A 9,352-nucleotide genomic window follows, 5' to 3' on the forward strand; every position below is an offset into this window, starting at 1 on the left:
AATTTTATGTGTCAACTTGACTAGGCTATAGTACCCAGTTATTTATTCAAACACTAATCTAAGTGTTCTGACAAGTCAGTTCGTAGTGTGATTAATATCTATAGTTTGTTGACATTAAGTAAAGGAGATTACACTCAATAATGTGGGTGGGGCCTCAGTCAATCAATTGAAGGCCTTGCTAGCAAAAACTGAGTTTTTCCAGGCAAAAAGACAACCTGCCTCAAGATTGCAGCATTAACTCCTGCTTGAGTTTCCGTCTGCCTGCCCTACAGATTTCAGATTTTCCTGCACTGTTAAATGCATAAACCAATTCATTAAAATAGTAATAATAATGTATATGATAATATATATTTTACAATATATATGTAAACACACACATGCACACATAAACAGATATATATATAAACATATGTATATAAACATATAGAAACAATAGGACTATATTATATAATCTCCTATTGTTTCTGTTTCTGTGGTTGATATAGTGGGATATTTTATTCCATATATTTCTATATATAAGTATAACAGGGCATCCTGAGAATTAATCCTTTTGTTTCTTATTTGCTGATATCTCTGAAGTTAAAATTCATACTCAGGACAGAAGATTTTTATATTTTTAGAAGGAGCCACTTTTGTAAACTATTTTCATCATATGTAGGACAAGTCCTCACCTATGTTTACTGAACAAAGCTGTTAGGATTTCCTAGAATAGTTTTCTAAAATACTTGTCTCATATTGAGGTATGAATTATTCTATTTTAATGATGCAAAGAGTTTTCTTTACTGTCAAGAGTATCTTAGCCAATAACGTTATAATATGAACTACATTGTGGCTACTTTTCTGGGTTCAGGGTCTAAGAAAGAGATTCCAATGTAAAAGAAAAAGCAGGCCGCTGTAGTGTAGGTGCTAAGATGGAAGAGAGTAAATCTAGCTGTCTTGAAAGGGCATGGCCAGTGTACGTAAGGAACAATTATATAAATATATAACATATCTATAGCACATATATAACATATATACATATATAACATATAGACATATATAACATATAGACATATATATTTGTTATATATAACATAGATGGAAAATTCAATTCAGGAAAGATAATAAAAATACAATGGATCAGGCTTATGAGATGCAGCTATTCTTCTGAGATACAGAGGAGCACAGTGAGGCCAATAAAGAAGCACCTAGTACAGTTGATAGTATCTGGGGCGCAGACATCTTGCAAAGTGAAGCGTCTTGTGAAATATAATTGCCCCTTTGTATGAACCTAGTTTATAGGTGTCCGACTCACTTTATAGAGCATGACAAATGTAATTTTTGGAAAAGGTGTCTTTAACAAGAAGATTCATCTTTCCTGACTTGCACTTCACAAAGAAATCTTTGGAGTTCATATTATATTTCACATATTGCTCCCATTATTGAAAACCTATAGCCAGTAGTCCCAACATATTTATGTATGAGTCCCCAATAATAAGGGTAATAGGCAAGGCCATGTGATAACCTCGTGTCAGTTACTAAGGGCAGATGGAAGTCATTACTACAAGTTCCCGGGTTTCCTATGTCTTGTGGATAGAGTAGATTTTCTCTGGTCTTTATTAGGAATGGATTTCTTTAATTTACATTGCCTGAGAAATTGTATTTTAAAAGGTTATATTTATGTATCTGGAGGAGGTCTTATAAAACACGAAGATTAACTGCAGGGTTAATGAGGAGACTTACAGTGGCTCAGAAAGGCCACATGGTATCACAGAGAAAAGTCTTAAAGGGAAGTCAAGGTTTATTCCCAAGGCCTACATCTGATTTATTGTGTCTCCTTGGACAAGTCACTTAACTTACCATCATCTCTATTTCCAGCTGTAATAATATTCCTACCTCATATCTCAGAGGAGTATTGCAAAAATTTTTAACAAACACAGACTAGAATTTTATTACTGCTGGGGAATAGCTTTTGGCACCTCTGAAGATAGGGTCAGAAAAAAAAAAAAAAAACCCGTTAAATATAGATATGATTGTGATGACGGCATTACATATCACATCTCATTTCCCTTCTTAGATTTCAAAAAAAATTTAAGTAAAATTAGATCATGCTTTTTTTTTAGAGAATACTTATAATTAACTCAACTTCAAAATTTTCATTCAGAAAACAAGAAGCAAACCTTTCTGTGAGTTTTTCCCAATCACTATTCACAGAAGCATTTTTACAGAAACACTAGAGGTTTTATTAACTTATATTTAGGATGTGTGATAATAACAACTAAAAAAAGTAGTTCTATTTATACTATTCCTCCAGTCTCCTAGAATTAAAGCACAGCATATAATTCCTTCAGTAGGTGTTACCTTTGGCATTCTATATAAAAATGTGTTGAAATTCTGAAGTGTTATGTAAGTGTTGATTATTAGTAGCAGTATACCATGAGAGAAAATTTAAAAGGCAGGATTGAAGGTATTTTTCACTTTCTCTTTTGCTCACATTCAGGATTTCATGAACACATAAGGTTTTTACTTTTCCTTTCAAAATTATTTTCTTTCAAGTAAAGACTAAATGGGTGTCTTAGTGTTATTAACACAGGTGTCGTAAGTAATAGAGAAGAATATATGTGTATGTGTGTATTCAATGATTATACATATCAAATATTAAAAATTATATGTAACATCCTACTTCATGGGTGAACTTTGAAGGTATTAAGCTAAATGAAAGAAGCCAGATGCAAAAAGCCATGTATGGTATGATTCCATTTAAATAAAATTCCCAGAATAAGTAAATCTGCACATACAGAAAATAGATAGTGGGTGCCAGGAATTGGGGGGAGGGAAAGAAGGAGTGACTGCTAATGAATACAGAGTTTCCTTTTAGGGTGATAAAAATATTCTGGAATTAGACAGTGATGATATTCACATATTTTGTGAATATACTAAAAACCAATGAATTGTGTGCTTTAAAATAATCAATTTTATGGTATCTGAATTATATCTCAAATAACATTACATACAGAGAGAAATGGATAGAAAAAAACATTTATTTAAATTTTAGGTCTGCTAAATCTGGCAGTGTCAAGGTAATATATTTTCAGTCTTTTAAACATGATAATGATATATTTTATGTTTAATGTTGCATAAATTGTTTTATCATTTCTAAATACATGTGGTGAGGAACCAATATCTTTTAGAATTAATATTGTCATACTTGAATTTTCCTACTGAAAGGCACTCTCGCCTTGTCCTGTAAGATTTTTTATCTCTTATAATGATTTAAAATCAGAAGAGCCAGGTTTCAGTTCTCTTCTCCAGGAAATATGTCTTGTGCTATAGAATTGAACAGACACAGTCTAAAACCTCATGTGTGTGATTTAGGATAAGACAGAAAGAGCTACACATTCACCAAACCCAGTGTAACAGCCTGGGTCCAGCCAGCCAGAAGGAAAAAAACACATGGTAATCTGAAGAGGGGGAGTTTGTTACAAAGAATTATTAAAGTATGATAGAAGAGTAACTATGAAGATGTAAAGATAACTCTAGCTAAAGGGTACCCTAGGGCTGAGACAATGTACAAAGAAGGACAACTTGAATCCCCAAGCCTGGGCTGCAGAACACCAGAACTCAGCAGAGAAATGAGGTTGGAGCCAACTGAATGGTGGAGAAGTTATCTGGCTTGCCCAGGTTGGAGCTGGTTCACAGTCACAGGCGTACAGGAAGTGACACTCCAGGATGCAGGTGAGCCGAGGCTGGTGGTTGTGTGTTCAGAAAGTGTCAGGTGTTCCAGTCAGTGTGAGGCCTGGAGTGTGTGGTGTCTACACCAGAAGGGATGCTGGGGGTGGTTCACAGTCTGATGCTCAGGCTGCAAGGTTGTTAAGGGACTGTACAATGTAGGCATGCAGCTAGGACGCTTCACTGCTGGGTGTCACCATGCACAAGCACCACAAGACTATACAGCAGGAGCAAGAGAAAACAAAATTCATCACGCCAGACCAGGAAGAGAAGCCCTTTCGACTGCGGTGTTCTTCCAGCAACTCCTATTGACAAAACTTCCCACTGAGCTCACTGTGCAGAAGAAATGTTTAGAGTCTAGTGCAATGTTGCAGAGCAGGCACTGAAGTATCAAGGTGGCAGTGAGAGGTAGTAAGCTAATAAACTAGTGAACTTAGTTCCCTTTCCTTCCTAAACCTGTAGCTTGACCATATTTAGCAGCACCCTTTGCAGTTAAGTGGGAGTTACTGAGATAAGTTCTAGCCCAGGAAGTAGACACAGAGGTAATCTGATATACTTTCAGAACTTGTCCCTACAAACTCTGTATGCCCCTAAAACACCTGCCTGCAAAACTGGAAATGAAGAATTCTAAATCCCCAGGGGATGGCAGATCCACAAGGTGGAAATATTCTTGAAATATTCTAGATCTCTGACTTGTCTTTTGAGAAGAGACCTCAGAAGAGTCACCTGATCAGGCCTGTTGATGCTGAGGATGTTGCATGAATTAAAAATAGATCTTTACAGTGGTTAGTCGTTGGAATATTGCAGTTGTTTGTAACCATAGTTAGTCTTTTTTGACTAATCTGAGTAATAAGGAAATGGGCATCTTTTGGACTAATGGGTATCTTGAAATTGGTTGCTACCATAACAATAACGTAAAATATGTGGCATTGACTTAGTTGTGAAACAGTGGGCAACAGAGCACGAGATATCAGAAGCTGATAATCTGATACCCCTTATTAGTCAATGGCAAAATATTTGGTGAACTGTGTCTGCAATAATTTGAAAGGCAGACCTTCCTAATGAGCTTCTGTTTCTGGTAGAAGTGGTTGAGAAGAAAAGTTTTAGAATGTGTTGGTTTATTGATTGCCTTTAGTAAAATATTTCAGGAAAGATTTCAGCTCAGAAAGAAAGTGATTGATTTACAAGCAACAACACAAAAAAGGGGAAAGAGTTTAGAAATCTGGGGCTTTACAAGTTTGGAAAACCTGAAAGTTTCTAGACCTCAAACAGTAATGTATAGGGCAATGGTTTTGAGAAACAAAGACCTATTAATACTCGAATAACAGATTAATTATTTTCTGTGTAAGTTTGTTTTTTCAAATTGCTTCAAGGTAGCCACCATTAAGTTCAGAAAGAGAGAGAAAGAGAGAGAGAGAGAGAGAGAGAGAAGTGGTGAAGGAGAGGGAGAAACAAGAACAGGGCTAGAACGCAGAGAAATAAGGCTTGCTTGAAAATTATACATAGGAAAAACTTTGGATATGACTGAATACTATGAACTGATTAGAAGCAAACAGACCAGAAAACTGTCAAAGAAACAGGCTGAAGAAGCGGTGCATCCCCCAAGGAGAATATATATCCCAATCTCCTCTTCTGATGTGACCATAGAAAATGGCCACAAGGCTGAGCTTCGTTGAGGGTAGAATCAGAGGTCATGAAGAACAATGGACAAGGGAATTTCTCCCAGAGGACAGAATGGGAGCTCATTGCTCTTATACCAGGGTGAAAGCTCTTCACAATGTCAATCAAGCAGGATTTCAGAATTGCTACAGCCAGCCACTGTGGTGTTATCCATACTTCCATTTTCCAAATGGGTCACTGTGGCCATCCCATCCATGCTTCTCCTTTGCATACTGGTATTGCAATGCGGAGATAGGTAATTTATCTCTGTATTTTATGTGTCACTGGATCACACGGATCCACACCTCAACCTGACAGGGAGGACTCACCCCTCAAAAACCCTAGATTTTGAGTGGACTGCAGCAACTGGATGTGGCTTCATGTTATCTCCAAGCAGGAGGGAAGATAAGTGTTTTCCAAGTGCGAGAGAAAGGATGAATTAGGTATCGGATGACCAGAAGGCAGATGTTAGCAGACTTTAGAACCAAATTCTGTTTCTCGTTTTACTTGTGCAGAAAATGGAAGTGGTGAAATGTTACCTTTCTGAGTTTGGGTTAGTAGGATGTGGGTGGAAGGACTGCTTTATAGCCCTGTGCTTGTTTCTCCCCCTCCTTCACCTCTTCTCTCTCTCTTACATTCACTTCCACTTCTAGATCTGTCCTTTGCTCTCCTTTGACCTCTCCTAGCAGCTCAAAGCAAAGGACTCTCTGATCCTAAGAGACAATGGAGCCATAAGATGAAAAAAGTTTTCAGTCCCCCCCGGGAAAATAATTGCCCAGAAAAACCACTGGACCCAGAGCTCTCATGTGGAACGATTGCATGAGTGAGTACACTTTATTTTGATGTAACCCAAAGAAGGGGAATTAGGAATCAGAGAAAGAAGGAACAACAACAACAAAACAAGCAAGGGATGAAGACGTATTTCTATATCAATTTGTTGCTACCTGAGCAGACACTTGAGCTTAAAGCACAGTTTAGTTTAGAGAGGCAAGGCCAGGCCAGGCCTATTATCCAAACTAGAATTCTATTCCAGGTGTCAGAGATGCTACTCATAATTACCCCAGAAATACATATATCTATATATATATCACATTAATTGTGGGAAAACTGGATGTGTGATCATACTTACAGTTCCGTGCAGGTTTTTGTTTTTGTTTTTGTTTAGAGATGGGGTCTCGCTCCATTGCCTAGCCTGGAAGGCAACAGTGCAATCAAGAGAGTCATTGCAACCTCCGCCTCCCAAGCTCAAGGAAGACTCTCATTTCAGCCTCTTAAGGAACTACAAGCATGCACCACGATGCCCAAATTAGTTTTTTAAATTATTATTATTATTTGTAGAGATGGGGTTTTGCCATGTTGCCCAGGCTGGTGTGCAGTTTTAAGATCAAATAGATAAAGTTAAATTGGTAGAAACTCCTTCTAAATGGAAAAGAGACCAAATTCTTGTTACAGTTATGATCCCAGTGAATAATTTTAAAACAGTCAATGAATAAAAATCCCTTTAGTTATATCCTTAAGAGATTTCCAAGTATCCATTTCTTAAGGAGGAACTTTGGTGTGCCTATAGCCACTTCTAAACTCTGGGCATTTCTTCCAAATCCTGTTCACAGTGTGTTGTTAGGACACAAATCCAGATTTCCTCTGCCACCCCTACAAGAGAGACCTTTCTCTTTCCCCCTCTGCAATATACATCCTCACACAGCAAGCACCAACATCCTCGTGGCAGGGAGCAATTCATTTTCATGTTGACCTCATGAAGAGATGCCTGCAGTGAGCCTGCAGCTGAGTGCAAAGTGCAGATTAGGAAGGAAAGTCCCTGTTCCCTTGATGCATTAACACATTCTCCATTAAGTTGCTCTACTGGGGGGCAATCCTGGGGCTGGGAGAGCTTTCCTGCTCTAGGGCTCTTATCTCCTGGGGCCATTTTCGGAGGGTGGCCAGCCCAGCAAAACTCCATTTTCAGTTTCTTCCTACATGTGTCTTCTGACATTGGCTGCCCCTGATCCCTTTCCCACTCCCCACCCCCACCGCAGCATCAATTTAGAAACTGAATGTTAAAAATAAATTGAATAGACATTTTTTGCATAATTAGATTCTTAGCTGTGCATTGTATAAATTGTCATTTAAAAGACTAAACATAAATTCAAATTTCCATTATGAATATTAATGTTGGAAAGAACATCAGGAGATTGTGTGACCCAGTTCTTCTCTTTTGGTAAGAAGGAAAGTTATAACCATCAAGGAGGCCTAAAGCACCTGAGGACAGAGGCGTGACCGGCCTTCATGTCAAACCACAGTACAGATCTCCCACCAGATCTCAGGAAGCCCTGATAATCAGTACTATGAATTGTTCATGAAAATGAATTAATATACATAAATTCTTGAGAGTAACGGGTATTTATAGGAAGCAGTATATATTAGCTTTGATTTTTACTATTCTTAATAGTGATGGACTATTACATTAATAAACAATATTCGCTGGTTTTATAATAATTAGTATATATTAATCATCTATACACACTGTAGTTAATATTTTAGAAACATATACTAAATCATTATTAATATATAAACTAGTATATATTATAAACGTGGCAAGTTTTATGTTAAAAAAAGAGAGAAAAGTAGAGAGAGAGAAAGAAAGAGAAAGAATCTGAGATCTGTGTGTTAGTGTTTGGGGGAGGAGAGTGGTTCAGAGGGGAAACAGAGAGGAGCTGAAGGTGGCCATGAAAACTGGATAAGTGACTCAAGTTTGGAAGGCTTTCCACTATTTTGTAGCAATGATTAGATGTGTTCCATTTTATCCCACATTACCTTAGTACCTGTAGATAGGAATTACACCAAGGCAAAATTTGTTCTCTGCTTGGGGAAGTGTGAGAGAATAGTGGTTAAGATACGGTCTCTGGAATCTCTCTGCCTGAGTCCAAATCCAGGTTCAGTGACTCCTTCACTATGGGACCTTGAGCACATCACTTAATATCTCCATAGCTCACTCTCCTTATCTGTATAATGGCATAATAATATTGCCTTCTTGGTAGACTTCTTGGGAGGATTAAATTAGTTCATATGAGTTAATGTATTAATGTAAAACACTTAGGACATAGCGATCACTTGTGTAAGTTTTATAAACACTAAAGGGAATGTTTAAGGCAATGAAAGTTGTTTCTAAAAATGGCATAGGGTGTCTAAAGAGGTGGTGAGTTCAATACCCACTGTGGGGCTCACACGTATATTCCTTACAACCCTGGGAATATTATATGTAGCCAGATAATATATTTAAATACCAATCAGTTTTTTCCTGCCAATATTTCACTCTTAGCTCCCAACCCCAACACCCCCAAACTGCTTTGTAATTTCTGCTCCCCTGGGACAACTTTACTTAGGGATATTCTCTATTTCAGGGTATGTCAAAAGCAGAAGGAAGGGAGAGAAGGGAACCCCTTCCTGGGTTTTGTGGTTCCATAGCTTAGGACTTGAAGGGAATAAAAAAGATTCAGGGTACAGAAGAAACTCAAAAAAAGATACAAACCTCTAGGCCTGGGACAAGGCCAGGATGCTCTAGGATAAGTGAAGAGAAAGGAAGTCCACAAATAGGATCCTGTGTTTCCCCTCTAGCAAAGTTCCAAGAGGGGGCAGGAACCCCTAGATAGACTTGAGAGTTTGAGAGCAGAGATGCGCTTTGGTATAAGGCATACTTGAAGGCCTTCCTGCATTCCCTGGAGTAACAGTGGCAGGAGGCAGAAGAGCCTTGGATGAGAATGAGGCAACCTGCTTGGACTGAAAAGGAAAGGCCAAAGAGAGGGGCTCCCTCAGCAGATATCATGGAGAGTAGACACCAAGCATTCAATGTCTCCTTTCCACAACGTGTACCATGTAAGTCCCCCAGAATTTAGACATAACCACAGGAACAGGAGGAATCCAAAACTGACAGTAAGGCCAGCTTCATGGGTGTGTGACCTATGCAGTCACATAGGACTCTGTCCTTCAG

This window comes from Macaca nemestrina, chromosome 8, assembly GCF_043159975.1.
Source record: "Macaca nemestrina isolate mMacNem1 chromosome 8, mMacNem.hap1, whole genome shotgun sequence".
NCBI lineage: Eukaryota > Metazoa > Chordata > Mammalia > Primates > Cercopithecidae > Macaca > Macaca nemestrina.